This window comes from Lissotriton vulgaris, chromosome 6 (genome assembly GCF_964263255.1).
Source record: "Lissotriton vulgaris chromosome 6, aLisVul1.2, whole genome shotgun sequence".
NCBI lineage: Eukaryota > Metazoa > Chordata > Amphibia > Caudata > Salamandridae > Lissotriton > Lissotriton vulgaris.
Genome location: NC_141694.1, coordinates 1,387,318,980 through 1,387,335,720, shown reverse-complemented (window position 1 = coordinate 1,387,335,720; position 16,741 = coordinate 1,387,318,980). Strand labels below are relative to the sequence as shown.

Here is a 16,741-nt window from a genome sequence, read left to right as displayed (position 1 = left end):
AACCTTCTCCCCCCCAATGCTTCGCCCGCTTCTGTCAGACTACATTCCCAGGAGATCGCTCCGGTCAGAGGGGCAGCATCTTGCGATCATCCCCCGCACCAGACTGGCCAGAGTAGGCGGCCGCTCTTTCAGCTTCCTGGCGGCCAAGTTATGGAATAGTCTACCTGAAGCTATCCGTGGGATACAGGATCTCCTAGCCTTCAGAAAGGCTGTTAAAACTCACCTCTTTCAACAATAGTCTCTTTGAGCCTCCATCTCACTGTAAACTGTCTGTTCGCAGCGCCGGGACGCCCCTTTGCTGGGGCAGCCGCGCGCTATACAAATTTTCATAACATTAACATTAACATATCCCAAAGAGTCTCCCTAATATTTTACTTCTAAAGAAACTGCAAATCCATTTTTGTGCATTATACCAACAAGTGTAAATAATGTGTTTTATCAGTACGGCTCAAACAGACTCTCAGTAAGCACTTTAATAGTAGTCCATTAAATTCTTATGAGGATGTTTGGTCAAGATGTAAACTGCTGGAAGTCAGGGGGAACGTTTTTTCCCCTCAATAAACCCAAGATATCACTCGTCTTCTATCCCAACATCAAATTATTTTGAAATCCCTTCTACCTTTAATTACAATAGAAGCCAAGTTCTTTTTCAGACCCAATTGACTAGCTCTGGTGTTTGTAATAAAGTTACCTACCTCCAGCAAACCATTTATGAATCTGTCTACAGCATTAGAGCATCCATGTTCTTAGTACTCTAATTTAGGAACAGTCTTATTATTAAGCTGTAACTTATTTCCAAGTTATGTAGTCCAATATGATATTTAGTAGTACTCCTGTTATACTTCTTTACGTACTCATAACTGCAATTTGGAAAAGTAAAGAGGAAGATCTCAGCTAATGATGGTCCTTGCTCTTAAGAGCTGTGTTCTCTTCCGAGGGTAGGTAAAACTTTGGACACATAGATCTACCTTTTAGGTGTAAATGTGCAAGCGGTAAGGGAAAATGGGTGGAAAATGTATAATACCTACTATAAAGTAAGAGGAGGGAAGGTAAAATGAAGTTAAAGAGAGGAAGTGACATGCAACTACAAGAAGACACCTACAAAATGGTAAACAAAAAAAATGAATGTGTCCTTCTGTAACTGAACTGGTGCTCATGTAAAGCACTCTGATACCCAATGTCTTGGGTCTAGTTTGCGCTATATAAAACTCTCAAATAAATAAATGTTAGTTACAATTCTCAAAAGTTACACCACATCTACTCAAGTAGCACTATAGCCCAATAAGTCTCATTCCTACTCCACAGTGGTCTTGCAGTAAGGCACGCACAACTTGTGGCTACTAACATATACTACAAGCAGGGCTGACCTTTGTTTCGATGGCGCTCCGAGCGAAACTACATGCGGCGCCTGTCCTAATCTTCCACCTCCACTCCTTCGCCATCTGCCCCCTCCCATTGGTGAGTCTAGTGGGGGTCCTTTTGTGTTCACTGGTATCTCAGAACAGTGACAGACCTGTGTACACACATTTGCACCTTGTGCCCTCACCTTAATCACCTACTCAGTTGCTAAAACTGGGGATGAGAGTCCCTGGGAGGAGGCTGTGGGAAAAGAAAACAGGAGTGGGAGAGAGGTAATTGAAGGGCGCTAAAAAAATTACAGAAATCATGATTTGCACACAGCTATAAGGCAATGAACTGAACTGGCGGTTGGAAATAAAAGATTTATTCAAGGTAACCCACGAAATCAGCTACCTGTTCCACAATCCAACTGTAGGCACCCTGAGACTGGGCCCAGCTCGCCCATGCCAAAAGCCGGCCCCGACTACAAGGGGATCACATAAAGCTGAGTGCAGGCAACACCTTTAACACAAAGACCTAATCGAAATAAAATGCATTGTAAAAATGTTTTAAAATACTTAAAACTTTAGAAAAAAATGTTTAAAATGGCGATATAACGTTAGACATTGTACGCACCCTAAATCAATTTTGAAAAAATGCAAGCTACAGAGGAAATATGTGTCTAGGAATTTCAAATTACAAATACGGGGCCACAAACAAGAACAGCCTTATGGAATTTGAATATCTTGTATTGTTTTAAGTCCACAATTACTTTCCCCTCAGACAAGTTTAGGTTATATTGATAATTCTCTCACTTAACTTAACTCAACTTAAATGATCTTTATTTCGGCTAAAAGCCATCAAAGATATATACATAGAGTATAAAAAACACAGAAAAAAACAAACCAATGCCAGCATATCGATTACTTGGATTTGTGATAAAAACCGTAACAGTCAACCGAACCTTTAAATAGTTACATATCAACCGTCAAAGATAAAATCAATATGGCTGGTAGTATCTAAAACAGCAAACAAAACCAAAAAATATACAGATATAGACTGCCTTGCCCTATGCAATAAAATGTAATTGCTACCTTAAAATTCATAACAATCAAATCAAGCATAAAACAATAATTTACCAGAAATTAGGGTTTATCAAAACAACCAGAATTAGTGAAGTGCACCTAAAAGCAAAGAGGCAATAAGCATTAGCTTTCAACCATACTGCCAAACAGACATAATTAGTTACAGCACTCAGCTTCACAGCAAACTATGCAATATTAGGCAAACACATCTTTTTCCTGATCCTCATCATGGATCGCAAGTATCGAGAAGTGGCAAAAACAATATTTTGGCCGGTATAACATTTCAATATTAGGGGAGCCTAAGTATATTTTCTTACTCCCAAGGTTCGGCACAATGGCACTAGCCATCTTCTTCTCACTTTCATGTAGTCAGGACAGAAGAAGAGGGCATGCTCCACTGTTTCCTTGCTATGGCTGTAAGAGGGGTCACCCGATCGACCACACTTATGTGTAAAAACAAAAAAGGGGGGAGTGTGCCATAGTAAAGTTGAAGGTAGAGCCTCCAGGTGGCTGTGGGTTCTATTTCAGCTAGAAACGACTTTGCCCGGAACTCATCCTTTGCCAGAAGGAAAGCATCAGTCAGAGACCCATAGCAAGGATGCACCCATCTCAAACTCAGTTTATGTGGTCCATGATTCCCCCTACTGGACAGCTTGTTGATGGATGTGGCAGAGGAAAGTACCTCCCAGCGTGACCCATTGCAGACTCCCTAAGGGTTTTCTCTGATGTACTTGATCCATGGGATCTTTCTGGAGCTGGAAAGGCCCAAGATTTCTTCCAACCCCTGGCGATAGGACAACAGCTCAGGAGTAGCCCTTATCCTCTGCCAGTAGAGGATCAGTCTAAGGCTGATGCCCTCAGAGATTGCCTGCAGCCCAAGATTGACTCTGAGGGGGAGAACGGGGGTACGGATCGTACGAGTCCACACTTGAAGCAGAAAGCAACGTTTTGCAACTGATAGGCCTGAGGCGTTCTTGTGGCCCCATAGCTCCACACCATATAAGGCAGCACCCTGGCCTGCTATTTGTAGATTTGTACTCTACTCTACTCTGTTGCTCTAATTTGAGCCTACACCTGCCCATGTGGTGGTGCCAGTCCAGTCGCTCGGACAGAGTCAGCCCATGATATTTAAAGATGATAGATCTCTCCAGGGGCACGCCCCTGAGACTCTGATTGGACCTGCTTGAGTGGCCGGGATTGAAAAGCATATATTTGGTTTTAGCCACATTTATTTCCAACCCATGCCTTCTACAAAAGACGTTAAAAGATCTAGGATCCTCTGCAGTCCCATGAGTGACTTTGAGAGAAACAGAGTATTGTCCCCATAGATCAGGACGAGAGCCTTGATGTCTGCCAGACTAGGAGCATTGTCCTTGCATTGGTTCAAATGAGCTTCCAGCTAGTTAACATAAAGGGTAAAGGGTGTAGGGGCAAGGACGCCTCCCTGCCAGACCTCGCTAGTGACCGAGAATTTATCAGTCATCTCTCCCCGTTGGCCACAGTGCACATGTGCCTAATTGTGTTCATGCAGCCTTATCATGATAGCCGATAAATATGTAAGGAAATCCATGTAAGCCAGAACTTTCCAAAGCAGGGATCTAGGGACCAGATCGAAAGCCGATCGTAGGTTCACAAAAACTGCATATAGCCAACTCCCCTCAAGAGTGGCTATTTTACAATAATAGAGTTGGAAGCAGAAGACCTGATCCACAGTACTGGTACGTTCATGAAACCCTGCCTGTAATGGGGTAAGAATATTTTCCATGTCCATCCAATCATGAACCCTTTCCAAGAGGGTGCAGAGACAGAATATTGAATCAAAAATACCGATTTACACACGAATATCGAGTTAAAAATATCATGGGTCAGAAATATCGACAGTCAAATTCTCGTGGTCAAGAATATCGAATGTAGGTAAGTAGCATCGATGTTAAAAATATCAAAGTGTAAAATATCGTTTGCAAAAATATAGTTGTTAAAAATACCGATTTTTTTAATTAATGTTATGTATTTCAGTATATATTTTATATGTATTTGATGTATTTTTTTGTATAAGATTTGTTTGTATTTTTAATATATGAGTTACATTTTTAGTAGTTATAAATAACTACTAAATTATTCATTTCGTTCCGTAGCGGGTTGTGGGTTTTATAGGGGAATAGGGTGGGAAGTAATTTAATTATATAAAATTAAATTATTATTTTTAGTAGTTATTAATATTTTTTATTTGAATTCTGCATTTTTAGTTCCGTAGCCGGTTGTAGATTTATAGGGGAATAGGGTGGGATGTAATTTAATTTTATAAAATTAATTTATCATTTTTAGTAGTTATTAATATTTTTTATTTGAATTCTGTATTTTTAGTTCCGTTGCGGGTTGTGGGTTTATAGGAGAATAGGGTGGGAAGTAATTTAATTATATTAAATGTACTGAATATTTTTAAATTATTAATAATTGTTTAATTGAGATGTTATATTGTTAAACGGGTAACGTAATTTATTATTAATTAATTAATAATAGGTTGTTAATTAATTTTAATTCATTAATTGGTAATTAATTATGGTAATTGTGTAATTAATTTTAGGTGTGTGTTGTGTTGTTTATAGGTGTAAAGGGTGGGAAGGGTGGGTAGTAATTGTTTTGGGATTGATGAATTAATAATTAGTTGTTAATTAATTTTAAATAATTCATTAGTAATTAATGATGGTAATTGTGTAATTAAATTTAGGTGTGTGTTGTGGTGTTTATAGGCCTAAACGGTGGTAAGTATTTTGTGTTTAATTTATTAGTATATAGTTGTTATTTAATGCTAATTATTTGTTATATATTTTGTGTAAATAATTGTTTATTTTTTGTTTGTTTTGGTTCTACTTTTAGGGGTAAAAGATGGGTATTAAGTACATTTTTCAATATTTAATTATTGTAAATAGTGATAGTTTAAAAATATATATATTATTTAATTGTGTTTTATTGTTTTATACCTTAATGTAGGTGTCTTTGTAGATATTATAGTGTTAACAGTATAGAAAATGATGGTCCCTAGCACAAATTGCATCAGAAACCGTGCAAAATAGTATTTAAGAAAATAAATTCAAACTAGAAAAGTAAATGGTGCTAGAGTGTTATTTAATCACACCAAACATCTAATGCTCATTAATTAGAGCAAGTTTACAACAGACATTAGAAATATCACGTTGGTGTGCCCAACTGAGTGGGGGGAAAAAGAAGGGGGTGACTTGTGTGAGGTAGTAAGATTGAGAGTGATCATTCCAGGGATCGAAATGTCGACACACCATTGATGCCAGTATTATCAACAGTGCATTGTGGCACTGTGACTCTCTGTTATACATGGCTATGTAAATGAGTGTATTGTATTCTGTTACAAAGTATATTATGATTATGGGGCATTGAATAACATGCCGAACAATTTGATTGTGATAAAATTTGTATACATTTTGTCCCCAATCTCACTACCTCACACAAGTTACCCCCTTCTCCACCCCCCCCCTCAGTTGGGCACACCAACGTAATATTTTTAATGTCTGTTGTAAACTTGCTCTAATTAATGAGCATTAGGTGTTTGGTGTGATAAAATAACACTCTAGCACCATTTACTGTTCTAGTTTGAATTTATTTTCTTAAATACAATCTTGCACGATTTTTGATGCAATTTTGCTGGGACCATCATTTTCTATACTGTTATACACCCAGGTCACAGTGATTTTGGGTATACCCTTCTTTATAAAGTATTATAGTGTTAAAGTATGTGTACTCCATAAATGTTTATTCTCTTTATTAATAATAATTTTTAATTGGATATTATGTTAATTATGTAAATAAATGCAATTAAAAATGTTGAAGTGTTTTGTTATTGGTGTGGTGTTAAAGGGTAGGAAATAAAATAAAGACATTTGTTTTAATCAGTTTTATTGTTTGTTAATATTTGCTACTTTTAAATAATTATTGTTTATAAATGTATTTATTAATCCATTTTATATATTATTTGTAGGTTTTTGTTATATGTAATTAATATTATAATGTGTTATTTTTATACAGTTAATTTTATATTTTTTAAATATTGTTTATTTATTTTTATGATTTTCAACATGTTGTAATATATTTTGCTTTTTTTCAATTGTTTAAGTATTATAAGTAATTTTTGTTTCCCTGCTATCCAACACTTTCCCATATGTTGTCATCACTGGAGTGGGAATAGTAATTTCTACCTCTCTTCTATTCAGCACTTTCTCTACTGTTGCGCTCACTTAGAGTGGGAATAGTAATATTTGCCTGTCCGCTATCCAACACTTTCCCTACTGTTGCACTCACTGGCATGGGAATAGTAATTTTTACCCCTACGCTTTCCAACACTATCCCTACTGTTGCACTCATTGGTGTGGGAATAGTATTGTTTACCCCTCCGCTATCCAACATTTTCCCTACTGTTGCACTGAGAGGAGTTGGAAATGTAAATTTAATTCCTCTGCTATCCAACACTTACCCTACCTTTGCACTCACTGGAGTGGGAATAGTAGTTTATATCCATCCGCTATCCAACATTTTCACTACTATTACACTCACTGGAGTGGGAATAGTATTTTTGCCCCTCTGCTACCCAACACTTTCCCTACTTTTGCACTCAGTGCAGTAGGAATAGTAATTTTTACCACTCCGCTATTCAACACATTCCCTACTGTTGCACTCATTGGAATGGGGATAGTCATTTGTACCCCTCCGCTATCTATCATTTTCCCTACTGTTGCACTCACAGGAGTTTGAATAGTAAATGTAATTCCTCCGCTATCCAACACTACCCTACTTTTGCACTTGCTGGAGTGGGAATAGTAGTTTATATCCTCCACTATCCTGCACTTTCACTACTGTTGCACTCACTGGAGTGGGAATAGTATGTTTGCCCCTCTGCTATCCAACACTTTCCTTACTTTTGCACTCTTTGGAGTGGGAATAGTAATTTTTACGCCTTCGCTATCCAACATTTTCCCTACTGTTGCACTCACAGGAGCTGGAATAGTAATTGTGATTCCTCTGCTATCCAACACTTACCCTACTTTCACAGGCACTGGAGTGGGAATAGTAATTTTTACCCCTCCTCTATCCAACACTTTCCTTACTGTTGCACTATTTGTAGTATGAATCGTAATTATTACCACTCCCCTATCCAACATTTTCCCCGCTGTTGCACTCACAGGAGTTAGAATACTACATTGAATTCCTCTGCTATCCAACACTTACCCTACCTTTGCACTCACTGGAACGGGAATAGTAATGTTTACCCCTCCTCTATCCAAAACTTTCCCTACTGTGGCACTCTTTGAAGTGGGAATAGTAATTTTTGCCCATCTGCTATCCAACACTTTCCCTACTGTTACACTAATTGGAGTGGGAATAGTAAGTTTAACCCCTCTGCTATCCAACATGTTCCCTACTGTTGCACTCACAGGAGTTAGAATAGTAAATTTAATTCCTCCGCTATTCAACACTTACCCTACTTTTGCACTCACTGCAGTGGGAATAGTAATTTTTACCCCTCTGCTATCCAACACTTTCACTACTGTTGCACCCTTTGGAGGGGGAATAGTAATTTTTACCCCTCTGTTTTCCAACAGTTTCCCTACTGTTGCACTCTTTGGAGAGGGAATAGTAATTTTTTCCCCTCCGCTATTCAACACTTTCCCTACTGTTGCACAAATCACTTGTGTCAACTTTTCCACTTCCCACTGACTTCTATAATGAGCCTACAGTATATTACTTAAATTGTTCTGATACAAATTATCTCTTTGTACTCCATGTATGTCATTACCACTTATATGAGCTTGACTGACCTTAAGCTCCTAGCCTAATCGCTTCTTCCTTATTTCTAAAGTTGTAAAAAATCAGCATTCAACAGGTTGTTCAAGTTGGTATATTAGACAGTACTGGTGTGCTGGTTCTCAGCCAAATCCCAACAGACGACTTAGTGAAGTGCAACAGTGTATAGACATATCGATTTAATGACAGCAGCTCCCCCTCTATAAAATGCAACAATTTATGACTGCATTTTGAGGTTTGGCTTTCATGACGCAATTCACACCAAATCTATTGTCGCCGAAAAAACTTATTCAAAGGAGAATTTTGTCTTTTAGTGGTGTAATAGTGCCATTCATGCTAAATCTATTGTTAGTTAAAAAGTATACAATATTCCCGGCATGTGAGCAAAATTTATTTTTTACCCTGTCCTCATTAATTTATTGCATCATGGTTTTCTGATTGCTGCGATCGAATGTTGCTCTGTGTATGCTTTCACCTCACAGAAATAACACATGTCCAATGTTTAGAGTGACTCAAGAATATATTCTTTCAATATCACACCTTTTGAGTATCTTGCTTTGGGAGAGTGTTGTTGATAAAACACAATGAATTCATTCCTCATTTTTTTAAAGGTTTTCAGTGGTCATTGCCACCTACTTACGGTCCATTACACAATAATTTCAAAGGACTATGGGTTCATAAAAGTGCTTTTTTCTGCCCGAAAAATACGACAACACATAGGCTCTGATTTGGAGAACTCTGAAAAGGCGTGGCAATTAAATTGACTGCTTAAGTATAATTTGTACCGGAGAATCGAGCAGTGAAACATTTCCATCTCCATACCACAGCATGGCAATCTTAGCTTCTCCTCTGAAGACTCTATTGTAATGGCTTGGTGATGGTTCCCAGCACCCTCTTATGGTTTGAGGGCAATGGGTTTCTGGTCTTTTTCTGCTCTTAACTTATTATAACAATATATATAAATACTGAAACAACATGGATATGGTGGTTTTGCTCTCACTTTATCTACCCTTTTGGCTGGAGAACCATGCGGCATGCGTTGCTCTGCAGAAGTTTATGTCATATTTGCTCAGTTAGCTCGCTTGATAATCGTGCAAGCCCAGTCAGCCGTCTCCCTGCCAAATGGATTGTACTTTGTGGTCAAGGAGGCTTTTAGAGAGTCGCCACTGCCCTCTCAGCCCAAGCTTAGTAGGACTGGCACTGGTGGCAGTATGAGCAGAAGCAAAGGAACAGGCTTCTTTTTACTTGTTCGCTTCAGGGGTAAAGCCATATTGGCCTCCTCCCTGAAAATGACCGCCAGTCTCCCTTAATGATGGTTCTTTACCTCCGTTCAGGTGGACACATGTGGAGGTTGTATATGTTTATCCTCATATGTTGTGAATGAGTCTGAGACTAAGAAGACATCTTATTTCTTCTAGGTGTTTGTGCTACCCTAAAATGGAGGAAAGCCTTGTGCAGGGCAACCCAAATCTGTGCTATCCTGGGAGAATGCATGTTTTCTTTCCATTCCCTCTTTCTCATAGTACAGTGTTTCTGTGAATGGATATGTTAGGTCTTAGACTTCTATCCTTTGAGGGTGCCAAAATACCTCTATTAGAGAGATCCCATCACCACCTTGTCTTCTTGCCTCATCTAGATCCCTGGCAGATGTGGCCTGCTGTTGGGGTCCCGACAATACTATTTCGGCAGGGCGCCCTGCATGCACTGATCATGCAGTGTCAATATACCTACTGAATGGAGGAGCTCCAAGCATTTGTTTCATGGAAGAAAACTGATTAGTCGGTTCCTCTCATAAGTACTGACCATCGTGACCATTACCTTGCCTTGAAACCTCTAATTTGCCAAAAAAGGCTCCCAACATCAGTATAATTTAAAACTGCAGTGATACTGAGGTGTAGTCTTGTCTGACTGTTCACTTTCTATCTGGTCGAATATACGTCTAACCTGAATCCTGACTGATGTGCTGCTGGACTGCCCTACCAAGAGAGAGCGCTGCCTGCTGTGGCTGAGGTTTGTGGACTGCATTCCGTAGTGGAGATCATACCTGCCAGAAAAATACAGAAATTCTGCTGCCTCTGAAGACTGGTGAGAAATTCATAGACGGTAGTACTGCACCAGTCTAGCAGAGGTTGCCCAACTGTTTGTTCAGGATGACAGTCAACACTACAATCGTCTGCATCACCTGGAGCCCAGGAAAACAACTGTCCCATACTGCTTCTGTTGGTGATCCTGTTGCATCCTTGGCCTTGTCTATTCTACAGAAATCGTTGCATTGTTGGTGTGAAGAGTACCTTTGCTTCAACTGAGGCCTGGGAAGTAAGTCAAAGAAATGAACAAGGTAGTTGGTGGGTTTTGTCCTTTGTTCAGGATCACATAGATCGCATTGAAAACTGTCAAGCAGTTCTGGAGATATTAGCATTTGAAACTGTGGTCAAGTGCCTCCATCTTGTTCAATGATTAACTGAAGCCCACGTTCCCAGATCTGTGTGCACAGGAGGCACCATGAAATGCACCATGAAATGCCAACTGTAGGCCTTATAGATTTTATTTTTATTTTACAGAGATTTATATAGCGCGAACTTGACCCGAACTGGGTATCAGAGCGCTTTACATACCACCAGTTGCATTGCACAGGGACACATTCCTTTTTAGGCACAGGGAGATTAAGTGATTTGAGCAGAATCACAGGATGTGTAGAGTCATTGCCGAGACTCGAACCTAGGTTGCCAGATTCGAGGTCGACCGCCCTAGCCGTTAGGCCAACTCCTCTCCCCAGATGCTTTTAAGTTTTTTGTTACCTACTAGGGAATTCTGGTGTGCTGCCACCAATACTATCTGTAGTCTCCAAACAAGTAGAATGTGGACTACTGGGCTCCTTTGAACTGTGCCAGGAACCATTCGCTCTACCCAATAATCTTAATTAGAGCTTTGCAAATTGCCTGGTGGGGTGAGCTCCTCAGATTTGTGGGCCTGAAAGATTTCAGGGCAAGTAAATCGAATTGTCAATTTCTGTGTCAATATCATACACTCATATCTGTGCAAACAGAGAAAGTACATTTCTCTTTGAAGAGTGGCAAAGTAAACCATTACCCCTTTGAGGCATATCTTTTACCACAATATGAAACCAGTTGGTGTTTGGCTAGTGCTTCCTAGGGGGCAGGCTTGTGCTCTATATAAAGATATCAACTCGAAGATGGAGGATGAACTTCTCGTGTGGAGAAGTGTGGCTCACTGGTTAGAGGAGGCAGACCTGGAAGCAGAGGTCAGCCAGGGTTCAATTCCCGGCTCGGCGGGGTCTTGAGTCCTAAAATGTCCATGGACTCGACAATTCTCGCTCCGGTGCCTACTCGATTCAGGGGTTCACACTCTGCGACTCTGGGCAATAGCTTGCTTAATCTCCACAACGGCCACTCCAGGTGGGATGCCTGGCTTTCACCTTGCAGATACCCTGCCGGGATTATCTCACAGGGGAATACCAGGACGGGTTCCCTAAGCAAGCGCTTAGAAACCGCTCGGTGATTTGCGCTATGTAAATTCCTGTACATTTACATTTACAATGGTTTATCTCTAGCACAACATTTTCTCTCTCTCTCCCCCCTTACTCTGTCTCTTTCTCTCTCACCGACTATTATTAAAATGACAGATATAATTGTGAATTGACATGAATTAGCATCAAAAGGATCTGATTATCACAGCACATAGGGAATCAAATCTACTGCTCATCTTGCCATGCTAAATGTTACAAATAAACCAAATAGTTTCCTGATCAGCACGCTAATTCTTGATTATCATTGGCACACCCTAAACATCTATTGGTTTGCTATTATTCTATAAACTCTAAGCTGGAATTTTGCTACTGCCTTAGAAACACCATAGTTGATACACAACCCGCTTTAAGAAAGAAATGCCATGCTGTACGACATGAACACTGCTTAATGAAATAACACTAATAACTGCATATCCATTAGTAAACAAGCAAGAGGCAACCGAGTTCTTCACTGTGAGACATTCAGTGATATTACTAAGATACAGAAGGTGTGGAAAACACAACTATTTTAAAACCACATGAAAATAGAATATATTTATACACTTCTGCCAAATTTCACACCAGTTGGTGTGAGCATTTGGCAGAAAAGTGCATAGAAGACTCTGCAAGTGAAACACATGCGGCAAAACTGCTGGTGCCAATGCCGAGATTGGCTCAATATGTCATGAAACCAGCCCCAAATCAGTGATTCCTGAACATAGACCTCTCGCAGCCCAGACCACCTTACTTACACTGTGGTCCGGGCACAACTGGATCTGCCTTGGGATAGTCACTATAAAAGATAGCATTTCATCTTGAAAAAGCCCTAAGCTGACACCACTAGGGAGCGAAACACGTGTCAGCTGTATATTTGAAACAGTGTACATATATACATCATGGTATAGATGAAATAAAGTACACCGTGAAGATGAAATAGTGCCCACTGATTTGGGATGCAGTTAGCTCCTATTATTGTGATAATTGACTCAATATTAAATGTTCTTACATTTTCTTGGCACGAATTTGCAGGAAGGGTGTGGACAGCTACACAAAAATAGATGGACCCTCGCTTTCCAAAATTATGTCATTATTACAGATCCTACGGGTCTAGTTTTGTTTTAAACATTAGTCCCACATGTTCAAATTGGTTATTAAATATTATTGAGTGCTGCTGGACTGGAAGAAAAAGATGCACATCTGGCTATAATTAGAATATGCCGGATCTCATGTAACAAATGAATAAGTAAGCTTTATATCTGCACACATACTGATGCACATTTGCACCAATTGTGTCTCACAGTCGCCATACGGCTTATGAGCTTATCGTATTAAATATCCACTTTTAACAATGATGACATTAATACATAATAGCGTTGGGCTCGACACTGAGAAGAGTAAAGTCTAGTCAATGTTTCATTCAGTATGTGTATAGTGCATATATAGGAAAGAAAATCCATTTTATGCATTTCAGTGGAGATAATTTACATATTTGTTGCTTACTTTGAGGTCATGATTGGATTTTACTGCCAGTACAAGCCAAGTTCTAATGATAGAGGTGAAGGCAAAGAAAAACATCTGTGTACTGTTGGTCAGAATAAACGACACAAACTAAATAGAAAAATACAGGTCAGTATGTGGGGTTCTGAAGTCATTTATCCAAACAATTATGCATTTTCACACCATTCAGTCCTGCTAAAAACAGAGAAAGATAATGTTGCATTAATGCTACTTGAATATCCCTACTTCAGGTCATCATATTTTAAAGCGTTAAAGGTACCTATTTCATGAAGGAGTTCTTACCATGAAAGACTTCATAAACTCTGCATGTATTTTTACATAAGGGATAGGGGGGCATATTACCAACAACTAGCGATAATTATCGCTATGTTGGTTTAGCGGGGATATTTTTATCGCCGAGCTGCGGCGATTTTTATCGCTTAGGAACCTTGCTATTATCAAGGTTTATCTCCTAAGCGATAAAAATCGGCTGAAATGCATGAATATCGCTGAAAAGTCAGCGATATTCATGCATTACCAAGCTAATGCTCTTAGCCATGTTATCCACCTCCCATTGGATAACATGGCTAAGAACTGCTCAGGGGCAGGTGTTAGCTTTTGGAGATATTCGCGCTTAGCGCAAATATCTCCAAAAGTTGGTAATAGGAGATAGCGATGTTAGCTTTTCCAGTCGCTAACATCTTGGCACGCCCACTTTGCATGTCATTAGTGATAAATATCACTGACATGCAAAGCGGGGCCCAAGATGGTCGCTATCTCCTACTAACTGTCGCTAACTGGTGTTAGCGACAGCTAGGTAATAGGGAGATAATTTTATCTCCGCTTTCTTGGCTTTTAAAGCCAAAAAAGCAGAGATAAACCCCCTTGATAATATGCCCCACAAAGTCCATAAAATCACCAAAAATCCGCAAACTACCATTTTGTGTACACATTTTCAGGAAAGAAAAAACAAACAGATCGACTTAAGGAGAAATTACTCTGTGTGCGGATAAACCGGGAAACACGTTCAAAACTTCACAATCTCACCCCACTCCCCCACACATACATGTGAATAGCAGGTGTAAAGTGCTGCCAGGACAGAAATCGCAGAATGGTTAGAGGCTTAGCATATTCTAGCTGAGAGCCTGCCCGCAGCACCTTATCCCTGCTTTTCACCAAAAGACAGGCCCAAAATCTCTTTGAGTATGCTTAGTTAATTTTTACACAACACTGGCCAAACGCTAGGCTTCACTCTGCTTGAGTTGTGTGAGTGATACTGTAATGAATAGTCACAATTGAAGACTTTAAAGAGATAAAGACCTTACAGTCCAAACCGAGGGTGATGGAAAATCGCTAGAGTGCATTAGCACATAGGCCTTGATCAGGCGACCCGAAAGAGTCCTTCATCAGACACGAGCCCCCCACAATTTTTCCCAGGTTCATTTCGGCAGGTCAGACTTGCTATATTTAACAGGAGGAAACGCCTAGTCAATACCAAAAATGCGGATTTTGGTGCAGGAAGCCTGCAAATCCTCATGGAGTGCCATTTCTAGGAAAAAACTCATAATTGAGATCATTATCGCAAATAAAAATTTCCAAACACCTCCGTGTTGAATTTTATTGTGTGCCATAATTATCTCACAGGACACCAGGGTACTCATTAATCGAGGCCTAAGAATCCAGGAGTGAAAAGTGGAAAATTAAAGACAAAAATAATACTTAAACGGTATAATAGATGAGTGGTCTAGCTCTCCCTCAAACGTGATGTTGCTGAATTTCACATTAAAGGAGCATTATCATTTCAGAATTGCATGCAATAAGGCAATAACATCAGTACTCGCTTGAAATGAATGATTATAAGCGAGTAGTAACATCCAAGCACATGTACACTTCTCATTGCTGGGTAGGAAGGTCTCATCCTCCCTACTCCACAGTGCAATTCGCAGGAGGAAGGATGCATGAGCTTGCCCGGCACCTCCCAGAGTGACAGGGCATGCTAAATATTCTGGCACAGGATCAGCTGCCTCCTACAACTTGACTGTTGGAGGACAGGCTGAAGAGAAGGAGAAGTGTGGCTCACTGGTTAGAGCAGGCAGACCCTGAAGCAGAGGTCAGACCCGGGACCAGGGTTCGATTCCCGGCGCGGCAGGGTGTTGAGCTCAAATGTCCACGGACTCGATAATTCCCGCCTCGGTGCCTGACCTAATCATGGGTTCACACTCTGCAACTCTGGGCATTAAGCTTGCTTAATCTCCACAACGGCCCCCCCCCCGCGGCGGGATGCCTGGCTTTCACCTTGGGGATGCCCTGTAGGGGCTATCTCACAGGGAAAAACCAGGACGGGTTCCCAAGGCAAGCGCGGAGATACCCCTTCGGGGGTCGATTCTGGCGCTATATAAGAAATGTAATAATAATAAGAACATGGCCCAGGCCAAGCGGGCTCCTCCAGCTTGAACGATCGCCACCCACTTTCCCTCATAAAACAACATGTAAAGAATTACCATAAGGTGCAGGGTCCACGTATTATCTGGAATACTACTATACCGTCTATTGTGTACATTATGAGGAACTAATCTCACTACAGCATAGAGTACTGCTTTGATGGGGTGAGGTGGCTGGTTGGGGTTCCTTCTCAAAGTGAATTACGGTAATCAATTGTGTAGATAATCAGGGCATGTGCATATGTTTTCAGCAGATGCTAGGAAATAATTTCCCATAATTGCCATACCGTGCCCTGATTATCCACCCGGTCTTAACTTGATTTTCCACTCACTCATTTCTCCTTCTGTGCTACTCCCTAAGAATTGGTTGCAGCCAGGGCCGGACTGGCTACCAGGCAGTTTGGAATGCTGCTGAGCTGGGGGCTGATTTTGTTCATGGAGACCCTCCTAGGGTTGAAGCATCGACTAAACTTACGTTCTGGGCTGAAGTTAGTTGGCAAGGATAAAGAGCAGTCAGGATTACTACTTATAGTTCTTGTAAGTGTCTTTGTGCACTTATATTTTGACCGTGGTTACTCCTGCCTACTGTTCCATCTCTTTTGCATTACAATCTCAATGGGCGATACATTCAATGACTCCCTTAAATCGTAAAATGTGCTTACAGATATTTGTGGAAGAACCATTTTTAGCATGTTGCCTATGGTTGCCAGCTAACTCCTTTTGGTGATAAAGGATGCGAACCAGTAAAGAACTTGATTGCGGATGCCCATTCTGGGAACGTTCATAAGGGGACTTTTACAAACCCAATTGTCCCATAAAAATTAAACTGACTGGACAATCATTGCTTGTGTACATTCATCAATACTGATTTTAAAGGAAGCACAAAGTGATGTTGCTTTGCTTCATACATAAAGCAGTGGGGCAAGGCAAAATGATGGGGCCCCAGCAGGATGTAATGAGGGGTCCTTGAGTCTCCAATATCTCACAGATATTAATTGACATTGGGCTAAATGGGACCCCTTGAA

At 40.3% G+C, this 16,741-nt stretch overlaps 1 protein-coding gene across 1 annotated transcript in view; it reads right to left on the bottom strand.

Annotated features, from left to right (window-relative positions):
• The window catches only part of EFEMP1 (EGF-like fibulin extracellular matrix protein 1), a 582,872-nt gene that overhangs the window by 499,908 nt on the left and 66,223 nt on the right, over positions 1–16,741 (bottom strand). The gene's annotated exons all lie outside the window — the stretch shown is intronic.